The following is a 22,808-nucleotide window of genomic DNA, read 5'->3' as shown; positions in this document are numbered from 1 at the left end:
TGTTCAGAGTAATTTATGTTTTTCTTGAATTTCGGCTTTGTATAAATGCTTTTCTCCCCTAAAGACTGAAGCCCAAGAAGGAAAAAAAAAATAGTGTAGAAGCACTGATAATTTGATTCACTTTATACAACCACCAAAACAATTCAAGCCTTGTTTTTATTTATAGCCCTGTTGTTCTCATGACATCGCCAAAAATGCTTATAAAAATATATATCCTTGTTTCAAAATGATTTGGGGAAATTCCAGGTCCCAGCCAACTTGGAATTACTGTGAGGAAAAAGAGAAGAGGAAAACAGATGGATAAAAAGGCTCAGCCAAGCCAAGGAGGCATTTTCAGCATTGTACATTTGTATCACTGAAGCTCTGGTCATAGTTTTGGGTTAGAAAAGATGAGGCATTTTTATCCATGCAGTATAATCAGGAAAAGGGTTCATATTTCCCTTAATATCCCCCTGCCATGGTTTCACTGTATCATTTATAAACTAAATAGCAGAAGCTTAAACATGTGTCTAACACCCGGGACAGCAGATGCCTAGATATTTCTATATCTAAGCCCAAGAATCCATTCTGCAGATTTTCTCTGAATAAAAGAAAGTTTCAACTTTTGGCTCCATTACCCTTTGCTACAGGAGTACTGTTGAAATTGAAATAGCAGGAACTGTGAGGCACTCACAATATTTGCAATCTATCACCATCTGTTTCTCCAGTGATTTGCAATTAATTACGAGCAAGATGTTTTCCCACTAATGTTCTTCTCTGGTTGCTAATTGTTTATTAGTATTATGTATTACCTTCTTTATTGAAGGTCTTTCACAATCTGGCTTCCATGGGCTTTTCTAGATTGACTTCACATTGTTCTCTTTTGTGCATTGCATGTTCTAATCAACCTGGCCACCATTCCATTGGGGAAACATGTACATATAATCAACGTGTGTGTTGCATATATATTACACACACACACATACACACACACACACACACACACACACACACACACACACACAGAATATATACAAGGTAATTTCTGAAGAGACAAGCTTCCCTTGGCCACCACAGGCTATTAGCCATATTTGTACTGTGCTCATTCCTTATCTCTGGAATCTTATAATCCTAAACTTCTTTGAATCTGTAATGGGTATGTAGGGAGGGTACATCAACATATTAGCCCCTCATTTCTCTTTCATGACTATCCACACACTGATTTATTCTCTAGGCTAGCACTCCAACCTACTCTCACATTGATGAGTCTGGGTTCTTAGAGAAGAAACACCACTATGAAGTTATACTTAAATTCTTTCAGGATCTTGGGGGGACAGTACTCACTATATCTTTCAAACCCTCACCTCCATTTACACAAAATAAATACTCACAATGATGACTTATAAAATTCTTGAACATAACCATTTATTTAGTAATAAAGCAAAATAATATCAAAGTGTTATCAAGAAGTAGTAAATAAGGTAATCTGAGTGGGTCAACGAAGGCAATTTGGGTGTGAGGAAGGATAAAAGGGGATATTAGGTGATTATAAGGTGATTGGAGGAGGAAAGAAGGTATGGGAAGGTATGTAGGAGATAAAGGAAATGGGGTATGTAAGAGAGGGCAGCTCAAACAGGTTTATTCTCAGAGGCTTCAGAAAGAGGATACAGGGAGGAAATTAGGGCCAGTAAGAAATGTTTAGGTTTGGCTAGAGGGTTTCTCTTGTTAGTTTCAAAGTCTCTTGAGGGAGGAGTCAAGAGGGCCCCTCCCTGCCAGTCAAACTGAATGCTAAAGGAAGCCTCGGGGAGGTACTTCCTGCCAAGATGGATGCCCCCAGGTCCCCTCAAGGAAATAGAAGAAAATGAGTCCTTCCCTCTTTATCCCTTGCCTCAATCTTCGATACAATGATTCACCAGATGCTTTGAGTAGGTAACAAGGGGATTTATTTATTTCAGGTTAGTCAGAGGGAAGAGGTTCAGGATTTCTAAACTGCTGCTAGGGAGAGGGGTGATGGTGGGGGATGGGTCTTAGAGAGGTTCAGATAGAGAGAGTCCGGCTCTCCCAGTCAGGAAGATTTGACTGCCTTTTAAGTAAACTCCTTATCAAATCATTAAAATTAGGGGTAACTTATTTGATGATATTCTACTAGCCTATAGAAACTAAACCCACAATGTCTAATCACCAAGCCCTCCCTTCCACCAGGACCCAAAGGAAATTCAGAGAAGGGGAGGGATGGAGATGGGAGATCAGGGAGAGGTCCAGAGAAATGAGAGAGGTCCAAATTTCCCCAAGACAAAATAAGCACAGACCAAGGCTGAAGCAATTAGGCCAAAGCCAACAGGTTAAGCCAAAGCAAAAGCCTCCAGCCACAGTGAAAGCCAGAAGGCAAAAGCCTTGTCAGTTGGAACTTCACCTCTATTTATAGCTTCAAGTCCTAACTGACTTTCTGAAGATTCTAAGATGTTTAACTGACTTTTTGTGACCATTAGAAATTACAGAAGCAAAAGGTTTCTGTTAGCCACCTTGCATTACAAATCCACTCATTTTTTTTTTTTGGAAAATTTACACCTTGCCACATTTTCTAGTTGATAAGATCTAAGATTCTAAGCTAAATTATAACTATGCTCTTATCCCTATCCAAGTTTTATAAAATAATAAAAAGGGTTGCTTACTCCTAAACTCTTTTTATTATTTTATAAAACTTAGATAGGGATAAGAGCATAGTTATAAGCCCTTTTTATTATTTTATAAAACTTAGATAGGGATAAGAGCATAGTTATAATTTAGCTTAGAATCTTAGATCTTATCAACCAGAAAGTAGGGGCAGCTGGGCTAGCTCAGTGGATTGAGAGCCAGGCCTAGAGACGAAAGGTCCTAGGTTCAAATCCGGGCTCAGACACTTCCCAGCTGGGTGACCCTGAGCAACCCATTGCCTACTGGTTGTGGCCCTATGCTCCTAGAATGGAGTCCCAGGATAAAAAAAAAAAACCTCCTAAACTATGCTAAGACTAGTCTAAGTTAAAACTAAGATGGGTTATGGGAAAGGCATAGGAAAGGAATGGGGTTTCAGTTTTGCAAACATTTTTGAACAGAACAGAAAAGCATGCTGGCAGGTGGGAAGATGGCATCTTCAACTGGTTGTTCTCCTTTTGCAAACATCCTACCTGAACCACCTCTGTATACTGCAGCCATGGTTCGGCTATCTGCATCTTCATATGTAGTCTATCCACCCAATAAGCCTTTCCTTAATTCGGATATACGATGCTCTCCACAAAAACCAACATTTGCCTATCCAGAAAGCAATAGCAGAGCCATATTTTCTGCACTGAAGAATCTTCAAGAAAAGATTCGATGTTTAGAGCTCGAATGGATTCAAGCAGAAGAAAGTGTGGAAACTTTGTCTAAAGAAACAAGTGAATACAAGAAAGTTCTGGATGAACAAATACAGGAAAGGGAGAACTCAAGGAATGAAGAGTCAAGACACAATCAAGGATTGACGTCCCAGTTGTTAGCTGCAGAAAGTAAATGCAATCTTTTAGAAAAACAGTTGGAATACATGAGAGTCGTGCCAAAAATAAGTGGACAACTGTCTTGGAAAAACAGGTTTCAAAAGAGAGAGACCAGCAGCAAAATCAAATCCATGTTGAGAACCAACTTGAAAAACTGCATGTGCTTGAGCAGGAATATAACAAGCTCACTGCCATGCAGGCTCTTGCAGAGAAAAAAATGCAAGAACTGGAGTCAAAATTCCATCAAGAAGAACAGGAAAGGAAACTTATGGAGGAAAAAGCTGCCCAATTACAGACTGGAATAGAAACAAATAGACAGTTGTTTGAAGAAAAGATACCATCATATCCTGCCAATGCAAGAAGAATGAAGAAAAAAAAAAACAGCCTGACAAGAAATCTCCCAGGAACCATTTTCACATACAGCCACATTACAGATTGTGCTTGGATGACATGCCTTTTGTTGCTGGAAAGTCCACTACCCCTAGCCATGCAGTGGTATCCAATGTACAATGTGTTTTACATTTAATGAAGCAACATAATAAAGTTTTATGCAATAACCATGTGGTCAACAGTGTTCTCCTGGCAAAGCAAGGGCCACTTTGAAATGGTAGAGGCAGGAAGTTATCAGCATCTTCTTCCTCCTCCACCTGTCATGAAGAGCTCTTTGAAGTCTTACAGACATTACAGGATGAATTTGGACAGATGAGTTTTGACCACCAGCAACTGGCTAAACTTATCCAGGAAACACCAACTAAGGAACTGAAAGAGGACCTTGAGCAAAAACTTGAGGAATTAGTAGAAAGGATGGAAGCTAAAGCTAATCAGATCACTAAAGTTCAAAAACATCAGGCCCGGCTGGAGAGACAGATGAAAGAGCTAAAGAGTAGCAAAACATGTTTGGAGGATCAAGAAAGCAGCTGCAGGCTTTCTTCTGGAGTCACTGGGAGCTCCTCTAAGCAATTTCTGCCAATCGGAAACCTGGGGAGAAGAACCAACGAAACCTTCAGTTGTTGAAGGACATGCAAACCATACAGACTTCAATTCAAAAAGATAATAACCTAGGTTGGGAATACTGATTGGTGCCAGGTCAAATATTTTATTCATAATATTTATGTTTTGTCACATGTTGACAGCTCACATTCCACAGCTCACATATTAAAAATAGCATATTCTTATACTTTTGAGGTATTTATAGCTGTGCTGAGGACCACAAGCATCAATACTTAGACTCCCTGTTATAAACAGCTCCAGTCGAGGTTGAACAATTTTACTAGAAACATAAGCCACATTTTATGGAATTCCATTTAGCAAATCTTGCTGTATTTGTGCAATGCACTTTGTAAACAAACTCCCAGGATTTTATTTGTGGATATGTTTTTTTTAAATGGTGTCTACTATACCTGAATTAAAATTAAGTTTAAATTATCTAAACACAAGGCTAAAAAAAACCTATATGTAGAGAGTTATCAGCACTTTCTGCTTGAAAAGTTGCATAAGCCTCACCCCAAAGCATTTTTCTCCACCTCCGTCTCCCCAGAAGTGCTTTATTTTGCTAGTGATGGAGGCTTTCTGAATTTTAGATCTTGTGAATATTTTCTTGTACCTATTTGTACAGTAGAGTAGAACTTTGCTCATTAATGAATAATTATTTCTCTCCCCTTCTCCCATAGGTGTGTTTATATCTCAGTAATTAATTAGTAAAAGGAAAAAAAGAAAAGAAAAAATTCAATTTTTTCAACCAAAACACATAATTTGAGTTTCTAGTTGATTTTAAGTGAAATTATATTGTTTTTCAACCCATTACAACAGAAAAAACATTATTATTTTCTCTATTTTTCATTCCAGAAAACCCAAATAAACATTTAAGGTAGTTGCCTTATAAAGAGAACATGAGGTTAGTACAATAAACGTTTGTCTGGGTGCTTTTCAGTGTGAACAAATTTTGATTTGACAATAGATTATGAGTTTTAGAAATAAAGTGAAAAACCAACATTGTGTGGGGTACGGTGGGAGGGCTATTAAAAGCATATACATTTGCTGTTTTTTAATATTGCCTCTTTGCAATCATGTCATTCGGTCCTGGTAGTGTTTTTTATCTTGAAATGATTACTGAACACCTTGGATATTCAAATACCTTTTTTAGAATTCTGTACACATACAAAATAAACTGTACACAGCATTTGTTATTTATTATGTTAAGGATATAAAAAAAAATCCTTCCTATTTTGGAATATACAAAAATATGTTAACTTTTTATAAATGTGCCATTAAAATCAATAAAGCCAGCTTTTGTTTTTTTTAAAAAAAGAAAGAAAAGAAAAGCAGATTAAATGCAAACATTCACAAGCAGTCTCAAAGCTAACATTTGCCAACTAAAACAAAGTAATGAATTCTATCTATGTATATATCTAATTTCATGAACTAACAACAAAGTATCTATTTAAGAAAAATTTTGCAATCTAAATTTCCAAATTCTAATTCATCTTCCTAAAGTTAGTATATGGATACATTAGTACACTTATGCCTATGTTAGAAATGTTAGTAAGAATAAGTAAGACTATTATTCTTTGTAAGTCTTTTGGTTAAACTATAGACTTAAGCTATGTACAGTATTTACAAAGAAAGTTTAGAAAATTCTGTCCCTATTCTAACTTATTAAACTAACTAACTGTCCCTGTGTGTTAGTAAAACTTATTGCTAAGGGATAGTAAGCAAACATTTACATATTTACATTATTTACAAGAAATGTCAGGTGATTTGAGTAGAAGGTGTCTGAACCAAAGTAAGAGGAAAATTCTGTGCTAAGGCAGACAAACTTCTCTCTTAAGGGTAAGTTTATGTTGCACATGTAGATGTGAAATCAGAAAATGTTCTATGTGTTGTCTAGTGTGAACTTTCTGTGTAATGAAGTGTTACATACTTACTCCACTGGAATTCTGCAAAGTGTATGTACTATGTGTATGGAATCTAAAGTGAGATGCAGTGAGATGCAGTGAGAATTCTGTTGGGTGTAAGTTATGTTTTTCAAATGCATGGGTCCAACACTGTTCCGATGCTCCTCTTCACAGTATGGTTTGTTGTCCCATAAACCAATCATGTATTCGATCACAGATGTTTTTTGTAGTCCTCAGGTTTGCTGTACTTGTGATGATCTGCAAAGTCAGCAATGCCTCACTTGTGTCGTTTGATGTACTCAAGCTTGTCACCTTGCACTGGAACTGATGTTCTTGTGTGTTGACTTGTGTCAGGAACAAAGTTCAAATGTATATGAAATGGGATTAATCTTTTCTTCTTTCTTTCTTTTTTTTTGGTTTAATAAAGATGATTCCAGGTAACAAAAGAGTTTGTGATAAAGTCTTTTGTGTTTTCATTTATTTGTCAGTGTCAGTGTCTAGGTCTTGGATTGATTGCAAATCAAATATTGTGTCTTCTGCCATTGATTCTTTTTCATTGTCATAATGGTTTACAGGTGATTCTTTTAAGTGGTAATTGGGATTGGGATAATCATTGGGTGTAAAATTTGGTGTAATATCTGATTGTTCACTATTTCTTGGTCTAATTCTGTTTCTGATTGGTTGGTGCTAATTTATCCTTGTGCTGTATAATAACTGGGTCTTGTGGTTGTTGTTGGGACATGTCTTTTGCTGGCTTGACATGAGTGAAATGGAACCAAGGATCAATTCTAAATAATCTACTTCTTCTTTTATTTTTTTTATAAATTGAAATTATTATCAATCTAGTATCACGTATAGTCATTTGTATCTAAACTAGAACTTCCTTTAGCACCATCAGACAAGTTCAGTTCAGAATCAGATAAATAACAGAAATCAGGCTTAAAGAGTAACTCATCAAGAGTTGGAGAGTCATTATCAGTTGTGCAAATTTCATGTTGGCCTTTGCTAAGGGCTGCAGAAATGGAGGTTTGTTCTGATTCACCATCTACTCTGACATCTAAAGAACTGTCATGCTCCAAATCAGAAGTTTTCCCTTCGGTTGTATCCGGGAATGTATGGTTGTTAGTTTGTGTTTCCTTCAACACCTCAGGTACGACTACTGACTTAGAAGCTGACTGATGTTCCCTATCTTGCCCTGAAGTTTGTGTGACTGAAGTCAGATGGTTTTTGTCTTCAATCACTGTACAAGCTTCATTATTGCTGTTATTAGTCAAACTGGTCACTGGGGATAACAACTGCTCCATTTTTCTCTTCCCCCTGCTTTTGGTTGGAATTTTTCAGCTAAGGGTTTGAGAAAGGTGGATGTGGAATTTCCTAAACAGCTGCTATCATGTAGTAACTCAGTGGGTTGCATCTTTAAAATCAAGTCTTTGCCAACATACTGATTTGTTTGCTCTTTAACCTCAATCTGTGACATTGTGTCTGAAGCAAGTGAATGGGATAGAATTTTGGCATTTAACTCCCCTGAGGTTACTCAATGCATTCTTTTCTGGATACATTGTAGATCCTCGCCATAATGTTCTTTATCCAAGTTGCCCCTTTGTTTTATACTTGGAATAAAGAGAGGAGTTTGAGGTTTTGATGACTTTGAACAAGATTCATGATGTGGGTTGTTGCAAATGCTTGATTGATCCTTATGTTCCTCACCCAATGTTTCTGTTATGGAATGAGAAAGCTGATCCCTTATATAATTATCCTCACTGTTGCCATATATTTCTCTGCACATCTGCATTATTTCTTTCCATTGTTGGTTATCTACCACAGACATATCTTGATATTCTCTGTAGCTTGCTTTAGACACCTGTTTTGTTTTGCCCAGTTTTTCGATATTATTTTTCTCACTCAGGCTACATACTTTCACACCCAAATTATAATGATTTGACCTTTTTCAATTAGGAACCCGATTCATAATGACTTTGGCTTCTTTCCCATCTGTATGTACCTTTCCATTTCTTCTAGAGATGGGGATTGGCTAAATTTCTTGCATGCATGGCTACAGCACAAACAATCATGTTTGTTTCCCTCACTTCTCTTTGTATCATTATTGTTTTTGGACCATTTTGTGTTGTAATAGGTTCTTCTCGTACCTCTGTCTCTTTGATTACAATTATTATTTTTGGAAAAATCAATTTGTTGCCTAAATTTACAAAATTTTAAAATATGACCTGGATGTCCACAAAGAAAGCACTGAGAGGAAAATGATTTAGGTCTTTGGTTGTTAATTGTAGGTTGCCTGTATTGATTTTGGCTCCTACTAGTTTGGAGGTCAAAATTTTTTATTTCTTCCAATTCTTTTTCACTTTTTGTGTGTTTCAATTACCTTCTCAAATCAGGTATGATTTCATCCTTGTCTGAGTCTGTTTGCCTTGCTATCCTTGCTTCCTTTTGCTTTGAATCATGGATGTAGGAAGCTTGCTATCTTACATCCTCCAGTGGCAGTGATTCCCACTGTGGACAGTTTTGCCTAAAGTAATTTTGTATTGGAATTGATGTTCCCTTTACAAATTGCCTATGGATATGACCTATGGTGTCTTGGGCATGTGTATCATGTAATCCCAGGATTGTCTCTACTGCCTCAATTACTCTATTGAGGAAACTGCTAGGATGTTCCTCTTCTCCCTGTCTTAATTTTTCAAAATTTTGCCATGAATTTGGCATTTTTGCATGGATTCTCATGGCTTCTAGTAAATCAGTTCTACATTGGATCAGGTACCTAAGGTTGGCATTTTGTGTAAAAGCTAAATCTTGATGAACTAATGGCCAGGCTGTTAAATTTGGGTTTGTCCTTGTTTCGTTTAGGAATTTTTCCTTTTCTAAGGAAGAGTAAAATTCCCCTAAAAGAAATTCCACGTCATTGGAACTGGGATTAAATAGTGTGAACACCCTCTTTAATTCTTTTATACTTTCGAAAGGTTTTTCAAAATACTTGGGAAAGCATCTCTTTAGCACTTCCATGTCACTTGGGGTGAATGCTTTGTATGTTTTCACGTGTACCACCCCTTCACCAGGCTGTACAATTGTTCTGTCTACGATTGGTAAAAGTGATACTATGGAATTTGCAGATGGTTGGTTGTTATTGGGCTTTGATTTTTCATTGGTGGTATTATTCCCTAGGTATTTGGACTCCACAATCTCTAGCTGGAGAATTGTGTGTTTGTCCAGTTCCTTTCCTTCCCTTATCTGTTTTAGTACTCGGAATAGTAGTTTGATGTTATCTACTAGTTCCCCAGAATCAGTCTCTTTCTTTTGTGAAGTAATTGAGTTGAATCATTGCCACAGGTGAGAGAAAACATTTTTCGAGACCATAAGGAATTGACAGATTGTTAGGATTATAGCTATGGCTGTTGGGATAAAGCAAATACATTCAGCTAGGGTCAGAGCACACCATTTATAATAATCATAAATGTTCAGTAGTTGTTGCACGAAATTAGGGACCCTTATAAACCAAAAGTCCACCATACCCTGCATTAGGGACCAAGAAATCATCAAGATGCTAGATAGGATGGATTTTATCCTAGCTAGCTTCATTTTGGTTGTTTCAGAAGATTTTAGGCAGTTCACTAACTTTGCTCGCCAATTAATGTTATCAAGAGGTAGTAAATAAGGTAATCTGAGTGGGTCAATGAAGGCAATTTGGGTTTGAGGAAGGATAAAAGGGGATATTAGGTGATATGAAAGGTGATATAAGGTGAAGGAGGAAAGAATGTACGGGAAGGTATGTAGGAGATATAGGAAATGAGGTATGTAGGAAAGGGCAGTTCAAACAGGTTTATTCTCAGAGGCTTGAGACAGAGGATACAGGGAGGAAATTAGGGCCAATAAGAAATGTTTAGGTTTGGCTGGAGGGTTTCACTCATGTCAAGCCAGCAAAAGACATGTCCCAACAACAACCACAAAAGGCACCCATACATAAGAATAAATTCAGTAAGAACAAATACATGAAAATTTGCATATAAATCTAAGTCATCCTCTCCTACCAGCAGACTCAGTTTCAAGTGAGGAATATGGGTACACACAGGAAGATGACAAGAAATCACATAATAGGGGAACACTCATGTGCTCAGGGAAACCATTTCTAGATTTAAAGCTCTCTGATGTCATTGATCAAGATCTGTACCATACAAAGACCCTTCTCTGATTTCAGTTTGTCTTCTGATCCTCACTGCTCTCCAGTTGGAAAAATCTTTTTCAATTCTTTTTTTATTTAAATTTATTTTTATGTTTTTTACATTAAAATACTCAGGTATCTCCCTCTTTTCCTCCTGAGCTCACTAGAGAAATCATCATTTGACAAAAAGTTATACGTGTACATATAAAACAATATCTTGCTTATTTCTTCTTATGAATTTGTTTTTCCTGGAGGTGGACATTCAGAAATCATTCATCAAACAATATTTATTGATGTTGTTCTATATAATGCTCTCTTATTCTGCTTGTTTCACTCATAATTTCATCTAAGGCTTTCCATTTTTTAAAATTAACCTGTTCATCACTTCTTACTTTTTTTTTTTAATTAACCTGTTCATCACTTCTTATAACTCCGCCAAGGACGGTCCCAAGCCCGGCTGAAAAAGGAAGAGGGTTGGGAAGAGGCTAGCAACCTCACCCCGTAAAAATCTCACTTGCTACAGAAACTGCAACCTCATTAAACCAACAAAACCAATGATTGCCTAGTCTGGAAGATTGCTCTCCAGCAGGGTCCATGATGCGTGCTGGCAAAAGCCAACAAACTCCAGGTCTTTGTTAACAGATGCCTACGTCACATCTTGAACATCAGATGGCCTAAAGGATCTCCAATACCAGACTCTGGGAGGGAACAATTCAGTGTCCCATCAGTCAGGACGCTATGAGAATTGGAGGACAGCGTTGCCGGACAATCACTGGGCTGGAACCCACCAGGGAGGAGGAAAGTTGGAAGGCCAAAACAGACCTGGCAAAGATATGCCAAAAACGAAGACCATCAGAATGACATGGGCCCAGTTGGGGGAAGTTGCCCAGAACAGAGTCCGTTGGCGTGAGATGGTTGCGGCCCTATGCTCTTCTGGGAGTCAATAGGAATAATAATAATAAATAATCACTTCTTACAGCACAGTAGTATTCTGTCACAGTCATATGCTGCAACCTGTTCAGCTGTCCCCCAGTTGAGGAGTATTCCTTCAGTTTCCAGTTCTTTGCTACCACAAAGACAGTTGCTATAAATATTTTAGAACATATAGGTTATTTTCCCTTTTCCCTGATCACCTGAGGAAATGAACCTAAAAGTGGTAACATAAACTACTTTAAAAGAGAATGGGAGGGGTTAAGGGGGATGAAGGGGAAAGTAAAAACATGAATCATGTAACCATGGAAAATTTTTCTAAAAAATAAAATTTTTAAATATTTCCTTTATAAAAAGAAAAAGAGAGAGAATAGGAAGGGTAAGCAGATGGTTCAGTGGATTGAAGGTGAGACCTAGAGATAAGAGGTCCTGGGTTCAAATATAATCTCAGATACTTCCTAGCTATGTGACCCTGGGCAAATCCCTTAACCTCCATGGCCTAGCCCTTCCTACCACTACTACTCTTGAAACCCATACACAGTATTGATTCTAATATGGAAGGTAAGGATTTTTTAAAAATATATTTTAAGAGAATTCACAAAATGTCACCTTGCCAAATTGGCTAATCCTACTAAGCTAGAAAACTAAAAAACTTATCAAACTGGTTATCTCTGGACAAGTCTTCACTACTCATGATGTTGACAATCTCAGCCAGCTATTTACTCACCTTGATTCTATATTGTCCAAAAAAACCAGAATTCCTATCAAACAGTTCAAGTTGACTCTTTAAGCAAGGTAAACAACTCTAGCCGGTTCTTCATTCACCAGGATTCTATAAAGTCCAATTAAATCTCAGGATTTTAAAAAATATAACAAAGCAGCTATATAACCTCTTTCCCTTTTTGCTTTTCCCTCTCAAAGAAGAGGGTTAGGAGTAGCAAAGATAAACAATCACTTCTGAGAAGATTTGCTTTTTCTTAAGTCTCTTCTATTGAACTGAAGGGCAACAGCTGTAACTTCAGTTTTTATTCAGCCAAACAGGAATTGGCAGTCAAATTCTTCCCATCAGCTGACTACTCCAGCTGCTGGTTTCTTCAAACAACTTCAACAGATCTATGCTTTTATGCCCTTCTGAATTTTTTTTATTCTTTTTCCAAGATTTTTTAGTCTATTCAAACACTAGCCTCAGCTGCTGCTACAAAGGAAAAAAGAAAAGAAAAATTATGTAAATTATCAGACAAAGAAATAATTAAATCAGGAGTACTTTTCATAGGGAATTTTTCTTCTTTATAAAAGGGGATAGACCTGGAAAAAGAGGAAAACTTAAGAGTTATAATGGATGCAAATATACAATTACCAGTCTTCATAGGGAATGTGAAGGGAATTAATTCACCCATAAAGTAGGTGAAAGTAGTAGAATGAATTAAAAAGTAGAAGCTAGCAATTTGCTTATTGTTTACAAGAAACACACTTGAAACATAATTATTTACACAGAGTAGAACTGAAGGGCTAGAACAGGAATAGTAAGACTTAAAATGTTTTCATTGATGTAAGAATCATAATCATGACTGCAGTTAAGGCAACAATTAAAACACATGCATAAATGATTTCCCATAACAAAGAAAGCACTTTGTATTTAAAGGCACTATAAATAATGTAATAATATTGTAATAAATAATGTAATAATAATAATATGGAGGTTAATTTGGTAGAGATCAAGAAGATTTGTGTACCTTCTCCATCATCTTGGTTCCATCCCCAGTGGTGTCCAGCACATCTTCTGATCCAATCAGGTCACCACCATAATCACTAGACTAATTTAGCAAAGAGAGATTTAGAAAAAGAAATGATCATATATACAAAAAGTATTTATAGCAACACTTTTTTTTGTTTTAAAAAAGAACTAGAAACAAGGTAGGTGTCCATCAATTGAGGAATGACTGATGAATTTTGGCATAATAAATAATCAAAAAATAAAAATACATTCAAAGAAACCCAGGAACTGCCGAATGAAATGAGCAGAAGCAGAAGAACAATCTGTAAAATGACTACAATAATATAAAGAGAGAAAATTTAGGAGAGAATTAGGAACTGAAATCATTACAATGACCATTCACAATAAAGAACATTGATGATGAAACATCCTTTCCACATCTTGGCAGAGAGGCAATAGATTAGAAGTAGAGCATTAGATATGCATTTTCAAGCAAACTAATGTTTTGTTTTGTTATAAGAGAGGGATTTCTTGGAGGGAGGGGCAAGAAAGGTAGAGTATTGGGCTATAACTAAAAAAAATTTTTTTTTAATAAAGATGGGAAAGTTAGGTGGCTCCGTGAATTGAGAGCCAGGCCTAAAGATTGAAGGTTCTGGATTCAAATATGACCTCAGACACTTACTATCTATATGACCCTGGGCAAATCACTTAATCCCCATTGACTTGCCCTTTCCACTTTTCTTCCTTGAAAACCAATGCACAGTACTGATTCTAAGGTGGAAGGTTAGGGTTATGGAAAAAAATCAAACAAAACAAAGGAAGTTCAGAATAGGATTCAGACAAACAGGGTACAATTTGAAAGAATTATCGAGTTAAATTTGAATTATTCTCCCCCCTCCAAAAAATGTTCTATCTAGTGAATAACCATGGCTTCACATGCAATCTTCTTTTCCCATTTTTTGTGATGCTTGTCAAGCTAATACTAACAAAAATCAATTGAAAGAAGGAACTTCATTGAGCAAAAATTTCGTATGAAAATTTCTCAGTTACTGACTCTCACTGTTTACAGATTTGGCTAATAAAAATATTCAACATCTTGAAAAATCTTTGAAATGTCTCATGGAAGGCTTACAGAACACACCCATCTAAATGATCCCTGTTGCTTCAAGTCCTGTCCAGGCCCTATCTCTCTAAATATGATAATGAGAATCTATGAAATGCTTAGTGGTAATGAGGAAATGACAGAGTAGTCTATGCAACTCTACCTATAGCTGGAGTCTATTTTCAGTGACAGAGAAAACCCATGTCCAGAGCTATGATAACTAGTGGCCCTTTAATTGGATAACAGCCATGGTTAAGGGAATTAGGAAATAGCTGCAAAAATGCCTTGCTCTTTGTGTTTTTTCATCATGAGATTTCAGCTCTTCCCTCTAGCATCATAGAAGTCATGATCAGAAGCTGAGACCTGGAAGTAACCTCAGAGCTCAAATCTGATTCTATACCCTCATTTTATAGATGTGAAAGCTGAGGTTCAGAATAGTTAGTGGCTACCCTAGTAGGTGAAACAAGTAGCAAATATTCACTCCTAATTCAAGGAATCCCTATGGTATCCTGTTGTTTCCTCAAAGGCTTCCTATGGGAATTGTTTTATAGTCATATATTTCATTGGAAAATGACAAAAAAAAGTTAGGAAGCAGAAGAATAAGAAAGAAAGGATAGGGGAGAGGAGGAAAAAACTCTCATAAAATAAATGCATAGAAAAGTAAGGAAATTTTCACATTGGCTATGTCCAAAAATCTATGTCTTATTTGAAATGTAAGTCCATCTCCTTGCCTCAGGTATTTCCATCAGTCCTCTGGAATCATGATTGATCATTAGTAAGCAAGGATTTATTAAGTGCTTTCTATGTAGAAGGCAAAAAGATACAAAAACAAAAATGAAGCACCCTCTACATCCAAGGAGTTTGAATTCATGTGTGTGTGTGTGTGTGTGTGTGTGTGTGTGTGTGTGTGTGTGTGTGTGTGTAAGAACAACATTTACCACAGAAAATTAGATACAGAATTTTTTAAAAAGTAATTTCCAGCAAGGAAGTGCTAGTAACAGGAAATATCAGGATAAAAGATATGATAGGAAAGCTGGACTTTGAAGAAAGCTAAGAAAAGGATGAAGTGGAGATGAGGAGAGAGGTCATTCTGGGCAGGAGAATAGTCTGATAAAAAATACAGATTGGGGAGATGGAAAATTAGATATCGGGAATAATAAACACACAAGTTGAACTAGATCACAGAATGAACAGAAGAAAGTAGTAGTCTGGCATATTTGAGTTTGAAAGAGAAAGCAAGGGATGCCCCTGGACATAAGGGTGGACCTCTTGATGTGAATTTATGAGAGAACACAGATAAAATTACACATTGCTAGATTTAGATTTCATCTCTAGAGGAACTACCCATATTGCAAGGTTTTCTTATAAGTACATTTGATCCATTTCAGTATACTTTAAGAATGTTATATGCTTGGCATTGAGTATGTAAAAGTTAAAAACAGAAACCATAGCCATGCCTGCCCTCAAGGAGCTTATATGCTTCTAAATGGGCAGAGCATGTATTCAGATAAAGAGTTACAAAGTAACTAATAGGGGAAAAGGAGAATAACAATTAAGCAAATCAGAAAGGTTCTTACAGGAAAGGGTAACTGAGGCTAGCCTTGAAGATAGCTATGGATTCCAGGAAATACCCTCTAGGTATGGTCTATAATATATTTTATCATTTCAGGATTTTGGAAGTTGGTTTTCATATTTTAATAATTTATTCTCAATCTATCTAACCTCTCCCCCATTGTCCATTCACATCATTTATACCTGGTTTCAAATCTCATCTCTGATACTTACAACCTATGGCTTCTGAGGTTTCTTCTAGCTCTAAAACTCTGATCTTATGATCTCTTGAACTCATCTGTATCTAATAATTTAAATGAAGTCTAGACAGATAACTGCCAAATCTCTCATGTTCAGTCCTTAACACCAGACTAGAATCTATTTCTATAGACATTTCCACCTAAGTATCCCAAAAGGACTTCAAACTTAAATCCTCTAAAACTGAACTGATTATGTTCTTCTCTAAACCAACCCTGGTCTCCCCAACTTTAAATCTCTGATGAAGGAACCATCATTCTCCCACTTAGTCTAATCTCAAAACCTTAAAGTCACCTATAACTCTTCCTTCTCCTACAACCACACTCTCTTCTTTTTCCTCTCCCCCACTAATGTTGCCAAGTTGACTGAATCTATTTTGTAACATGACTACATGTGTAGTCAGATGATTTGAGTTCAAATACTGTCCTTGTAGTTATAGAACTTTACTTCAAATTCTACCTTTGTAACCTATTGCCAACATGACCTTGGTTTGGTCACAATTTCTCTTGGTCTCAGTTTTCTCACATGTAAAATGAAAGTATTAGACTAGATATCTTTAAAAGTTAGATGGTACTTTGGACAGAGTATAGGACTTGGACTCAGGAAGATTTGATTTCAAATCCTACCTCTGACACTAACCAGAAATGTGACCCTGGACAAAGCACTCAACTATTTATGTTTACTAATCTATAAATCATGTCTTCTCAATAGTCTTTTCCAACTCCAAATATATGGTTTATGCTGTGAGTTATGATCTGTTCCCCTATCACCACTCACTCAACCACACTGGAATACTGTAAGATGTTTCTATGTGAACAGAATTATGGAAACAAATTTTAAAATAACAGCATTGTAAAGAGAAAAATTTGTGAAAGACTGAGAACTCTGATCGATGCAATGACCAGTTATGATTGATTATAGAAAACTGATGAAGAAATATGCTGTCCACCTCCTGACAGACATGATGAATTCAAGATAAAGGGCTGGATGTAATCAGTGCAAGAATTTGTTTTGCTTAACTTATGTGCATTTTTACAAGAATTTTGTTTTTCTTTTTCTATTTCCTTTTCAATGGGAAGGAGTTCCACTTCTGGTTGCCAAGGTGGTGGAGTAGAGAATGCTCCTCACCCAAACCCATTGTTAAACACCACACAGAAAAAAAAATTCCTTAAGAATAAGGAAAGCAGGAGAGACTTGTCTCAATAGGCTGAGAAAGGAGAGCAGCCCAGCAAGTATGGCACTGGGGAAACAAGCAGCTCAGGGAAAAGTAAAAATTCTGAGTCAAAGGAAATCTGAAAGCAGGGAGAGTGGAATCTCACTGAACATAATAACTACAAGCATCCTCATGGCAATGTAGTCAGACCACCCTCTGAAATGCATACTGTGAGAACCAAAGGAAATAGAACCTACACCAAGCACCAGAGCAGACTACACTGCAAGCTTGAAACAATGCTGCTTTTACCCCCAAAACCAGAGCAGAACTTCATTATATAAGGAAAGAAAATAAAGGAAAAAAATCCAGAAAAATAAGCAAAGGACAAAGAAAAAACCTAGCCTCAGAAAGTTACTTTAGTGAAAGGAGAGATCAGAATACAAACTCAGAAGACAACAATGCCAAAACAGAAACAGACAAAACCTCCAAGGAAAGTGTGAAAGCCTATCAGGTCCCAAAAGATCTCCTGGAAGAACTTGGAAGGATGTTTAGAATCAAATAAGAGAACTGAGAGAAAGAGTCAACAGCTTGGAGAAAAAATAAATGAAGAAAACAACTTTTCAAATTAGAATGTGCCAAATGCAAATGGAACACCAAAATACACTGATGATTTAAACAACTCCTTAAAGATTAGAATTGACCAAATAGAAAAGAAAACACAAAAGCTTCAAAGAATAAAATAACTCCCTAAAATTAGATTGGGAAAATAGAAGTTAATAACTGCAAAAGAAATCAGAAAACAATAAAACAAAAATAAAAGAATGGAAAAATAAAAGTAAAACCTTTTCAATGAGAAGGTTGGAGGGTAACAATAAAAATTCTCTGTAGAATGTATATTTATTTATAATTATTTATTAGTAAGAGAGGGCCTCCTAATTGAAAACTTCTTTCACAGTGCCCTGGTTGAGTTCCAAGTCATGCTATGCTTCCCTGGCTCCAGCTCTAAGACACAGGTCAGAGCCTTGGCCACAAGATAAGCCAGAGAGACTGAGAGCAGAGCTTTTCCCTTCCCTCTCTCCATACACCTGAGATCATTACTCACTTCATCCACCCCTCTGCCCAACAGCCCAATGGGAGTGCTTCTTCCCTCCCCTGTCTGGGGTAAGGTGGGGCTCACATGTTGCATGATGATGCAGTACAGATGGCATCTTATTGAATCTGTGGTGAAGGTGATTCTCATGGTGGGGTTGGAGAGGAGCTAGGTTTAAGAAAAGCATATCTCACCGGCATATAGCTGAAGGGGAGTAGAGCTGGAAGGGGAGCAAAGCACTAGGGCCCCTATCCACGCAGGCCTCTCATTACCCACCTCTCTGCCCAGCAGCCCAATGTGGCAATGCTTCCATCCTCCCCTGTCTGGGGTAAGAGGGGAGGGAAGGGGAGAGCTGGGAGATCAGAGAGTACTCTTTGTCTGTGAGGTGGGGGAGGGGCTCAGCACTCCATCTCTAAAAGGTTCACCATCACTGTCCTAGTTTATGATCTTTATAGGGTCCCAGTCAGGTCACAAAAACTGTTGCATGTAAATGAATCACCCAGAACCCTAGCTGGCATTCCTTTACTTCGTCATCATCTCTCCCCATTTTCTTTCTGCCCCATGGCATAAGCAATGGGCTTAGAGTGAGGGACAGAATTAGTATTATTATACTTCTAAAGATACTTCTTACTTTAAGTTTCTGTGACTCTGTTGTTTCTGGTTTTTCCCATGGCAACACCTCCTTAGAGCTCACATTTCCTGCACCTTCCTCCATATAAAAATGTGCATAATAACCTAAGCCCATAGAATATTAAAGCTAGAACATATATTGAGAGGCTACCTTGTGATTTTCTTATAGATGAGACAACAGACTTAGCATTTCAAAGTGGAATGATCAAAATTTAAGCAATAAGTTAGAGACAGAGCCAAGAACAAAACTCAAGTGCTCAAATTTCTAGTGGAGTCATCTCTGTCCAATAAGATACCTTCAAGATCATTAGACTCCTATGTTTTCTTTAATACAGCAATTGTCCAATATTTTCACCATAATCCATGCCACTGAATGTGTTAATGGAGGGAAAGATAGATGAGAAGATAAAAGTTTCTAGGACAAATGAATCACAGTTCTCATCTTGGTATTCAGTTAATTTTAGCCATTTGCCTAAGCTTTACTGAATACTGTCAAGAATCCCAGGCAGTCATACCTATCAAACTACCAAGAAACTTTTTTATTGAATTAGAAAAAAGCATAACAAAGTTCATTTGGAAGAATTAAAGATCAAGAATATCAAGGGAAATAATGGGAAAAAATGTGGAGGATGGGAGGCTAGCAGTACCAGGTCTTAAACTATACTATAAATCAATGGTCATCAAAACAATATGATACTGGATAAGAGACAGAAGGGAGGATCAATAGAATAAACTTGGGGTAAATGTCCTTAGCAAGATAGTATATGATAAATCCAAAGATTGCAGCTTTTGGGACAAGAACCCACTGTTTGACAAAAACTTCTGGGAAAATTAGAAAACAGTATGGGAGATAATAGCTTTAGATCAACATCTCACACTCTGTACCAAGATAAATTCAAAATGCATAAATGACCTAAATATAAAGAAGGAAATAATAAGTAAATTAGATGAACACAAAATAGTATACCTGTCAGATCTATGGGAAAGAAAAGAATTTAAGACTAAGCAAGAAATAGAGAATATCACAAAATATAAAATGATTAATTTTGATTACAGTAAACTAAAAAGGTTTTGTACAAACAAAACCAATGCAACCAAAATTAGAAGGGAGCAACAAATTGAGAAACAATCTTTATAACAAAAACCTCTGACAAAGGTCTAATTTCTCAAATTTATAAGGAGCTAAACCAATTGTACAAAAAATAATCAAGCCTTTCTTCGGGGGACATGAATAGGCAGTTTTCAGATAAAGAAATCAAAACTATCAGTAAGCACATGAAAAAGTATTCAAAATCTCTCATAATCAGAGAAATGCAAATCAAAACAACTCTGAGGTAGCATATCATACCTAGAAGATTGGTTAATATGACAGCAAAGGAAAGTAATAAATGTTGGAGAGGAAGTGGCAAAATTGGGACACTAATGCATTGCTGGTGGAGTTGTGAATTGATCCAACCATTATGGAAGGCAATTTGGAATTATGCACAAAGGGCTTTAAATGATTGCCTACCCTTTGATCCAGCCATACCACTGCTGGGTTTGTATCCCAAAGAGATAATAGGGGAAAATTACATGTACAAAATTATTCATAGCCTTGCTCTTTGTAGTGGCAAAAAACTGGAAAATGATGGAGTGTCCATCAATTGGGGAGTGACTGAACAAATCATGGTATCTGATGGTGATGGAATATTATTGTGCTGAAAGGAATTACGAACTGGTGGAATTCCATGTAAACTGGAAAGACCCCCAGTAACTGATGAATAATGAAATGAGCGGAACCAAAAGAACTGTACCCAGTACACTGTACACAGAGACTGACACATTATGGCACAATCAAAAGTAATGAACTTTTTTTACTAGCAGCAATGCAATGACACAGAACAATTTTGATAGACTTATGAGAAACAACACAATACATACCCAAAGAAAGAACTGTGGGGTAGAAACATAGAAGAAAAACATCTCTTTGATCATATGGTTCAAAGGGGACGTTAGTGGGGATGTAGACTCTAAATGAGTGATTACCAAAGCAGGTGCCACTGCCCCCTGGTGGGTGCTGCAGTGATCCAGGAGGGCGGTGATGGCCACAGGTGCATTTATATTTCCTATTAATTGCTACTAAAGTTTAAAAAATAATAATTTCCAGGGAGCTAAGTAATATTTTTTTCTAAAAAGGGGGCAGTAGGCCAAAAAGGTTTGGGAACCACTGCTCTAAATGATCATTCTATTGCAAATATTAATAATATGGAAAAAGGTCTTGATCAATGATACATGTAATACCAAGTTGAATTGCTCTTTGGCTATGGAAGGGGGGTTGGGAGGAGTGGGGAGAAAGAACATGAATCATGTAACCATGGAAAAATATTCTAAATCAAATAAATAAATGTATTTTTTTTAAATCCCAGGCAGTTACAACTGAGGCCAAATTATCAGAGTCAATTGGCAGCAGAAACAAGGAGAACTAAAGAAGTCAACATATAAACCTTGGAATAAGCCAAGATCACTTGGCAGACAAACAAAAACACTAGACACTCTGAAACTAGGATAAAAGAAGTAATAGGTCAGTGGTGACAACAGGACAAGCTAGAACCAGACTGGCATGTTGAAAAAGAAAGGGGCCACTGCTTTGGTCCTTCATCCTATAGGTTAAATAAATCTTTCACCTTTCACCTTAATTTAGCAATCATATTTCCTAACTTTGAAATCATCCTTTGGGCTCTGGTATGCAGCATTTTCCTATTTCTCCTGAGCTTCCAAGATGTGGAACCAGTCATTGAAAGTAGGCCCACAGTTAGGGGTTGACTAATGTCGACTAGATTCAAAATTTACTAGATTCTCGCATGTTACACTCAAATTTGGGGCAGTTAGATGGTACATAGAATAGAGGGCCAGGCCTGGAGTCAGGAAGAGTCAGTTCCCTGAATTCAAATCTGGCCTCAGACACTTATTGGTGTTATATTGAATCACTGGGAGTTTGGAAGTCACCTTTGATTGACAAATAAGTCAGTTGGATAGAATGTTCCCAGGGAGGCATGCAAAAGGCAGGAGGGGGGCAGTTGAGAACCCTGAGCAGAAGTTCTGGGTCTTTGACCTGTGCTGAGGCTGGAGATTGGTGGATCCTGGTCTTGGAGTGAGAGGGTGCAAACATCTCTCTGCAAACTCTTCCTGTATTTCATATACCGTGTTTCAACCTGTACTTGACCACCACCTTGGTGTCTACTGCCCCTAGATATTAGGAGTTACATCATCTAGATATCTAGGTTTCCTAGGGCCCAGGAGGGATCTGAGAAATGGGCAGGAGACGAAGAAGAGGGTGGAAAGGGTAGACATAACTCAACTGTTAAGGCTGAAGATCTACAGAAGAAGCAGCTGAAGATTTCCCAGCAGTTTACCTACTCTGGTTTAGCCCTGGCCAGGCTGAACTAGAGGGAAGCTAACACTGATTCTTCTTTTGCCAGCAGTTGAGAGTTTCAATAGTAATAAGTTTAATAGGGTTTCCCATTACCTCAGTCCTTTACCCTTATCCTTCTTATTAATATATAAAGTTTAAAGTACCTTCCTAAGTCAGTTTCAAAGCTTGTTTGGGAAGGGAGACAACGCAGTCAGAATATCGTCGTTATCCTAGCTGAAGAGCCCAAATCAATATATCAATTAACCCCAGGTGGGTCCTAAAGGGATATACCTCTTTTGACTGAAGGATCCTGCCTGGGCAACTGTTATAAGGAGAAGTGTCATCTTATTCCTCTCTGTACATCATTTCTATTACCTCAAATAGATACAAGAGACCTCCCATAATTATAACAGTTTTTTGTGAGCCAGGTTTTGGACCT

General features: G+C 37.2%; 1 pseudogene; it reads left to right on the top strand.

Annotated features, from left to right (window-relative positions):
- The first annotated feature begins 3,169 nt into the window (after positions 1 to 3,169).
- On the top strand, positions 3,170 to 4,564 carry LOC123251944 (annotated as a pseudogene).
- The last annotated feature ends 18,244 nt before the right edge of the window (positions 4,565 to 22,808 follow it).

This window comes from Gracilinanus agilis, chromosome 6 (assembly GCF_016433145.1).
Source record: "Gracilinanus agilis isolate LMUSP501 chromosome 6, AgileGrace, whole genome shotgun sequence".
Classification (NCBI taxonomy): domain Eukaryota; kingdom Metazoa; phylum Chordata; class Mammalia; order Didelphimorphia; family Didelphidae; genus Gracilinanus; species Gracilinanus agilis.
The sequence above is the reverse complement of the archived record's forward strand: the minus strand, read 5'-3'. Positions and strand labels throughout refer to the sequence as shown.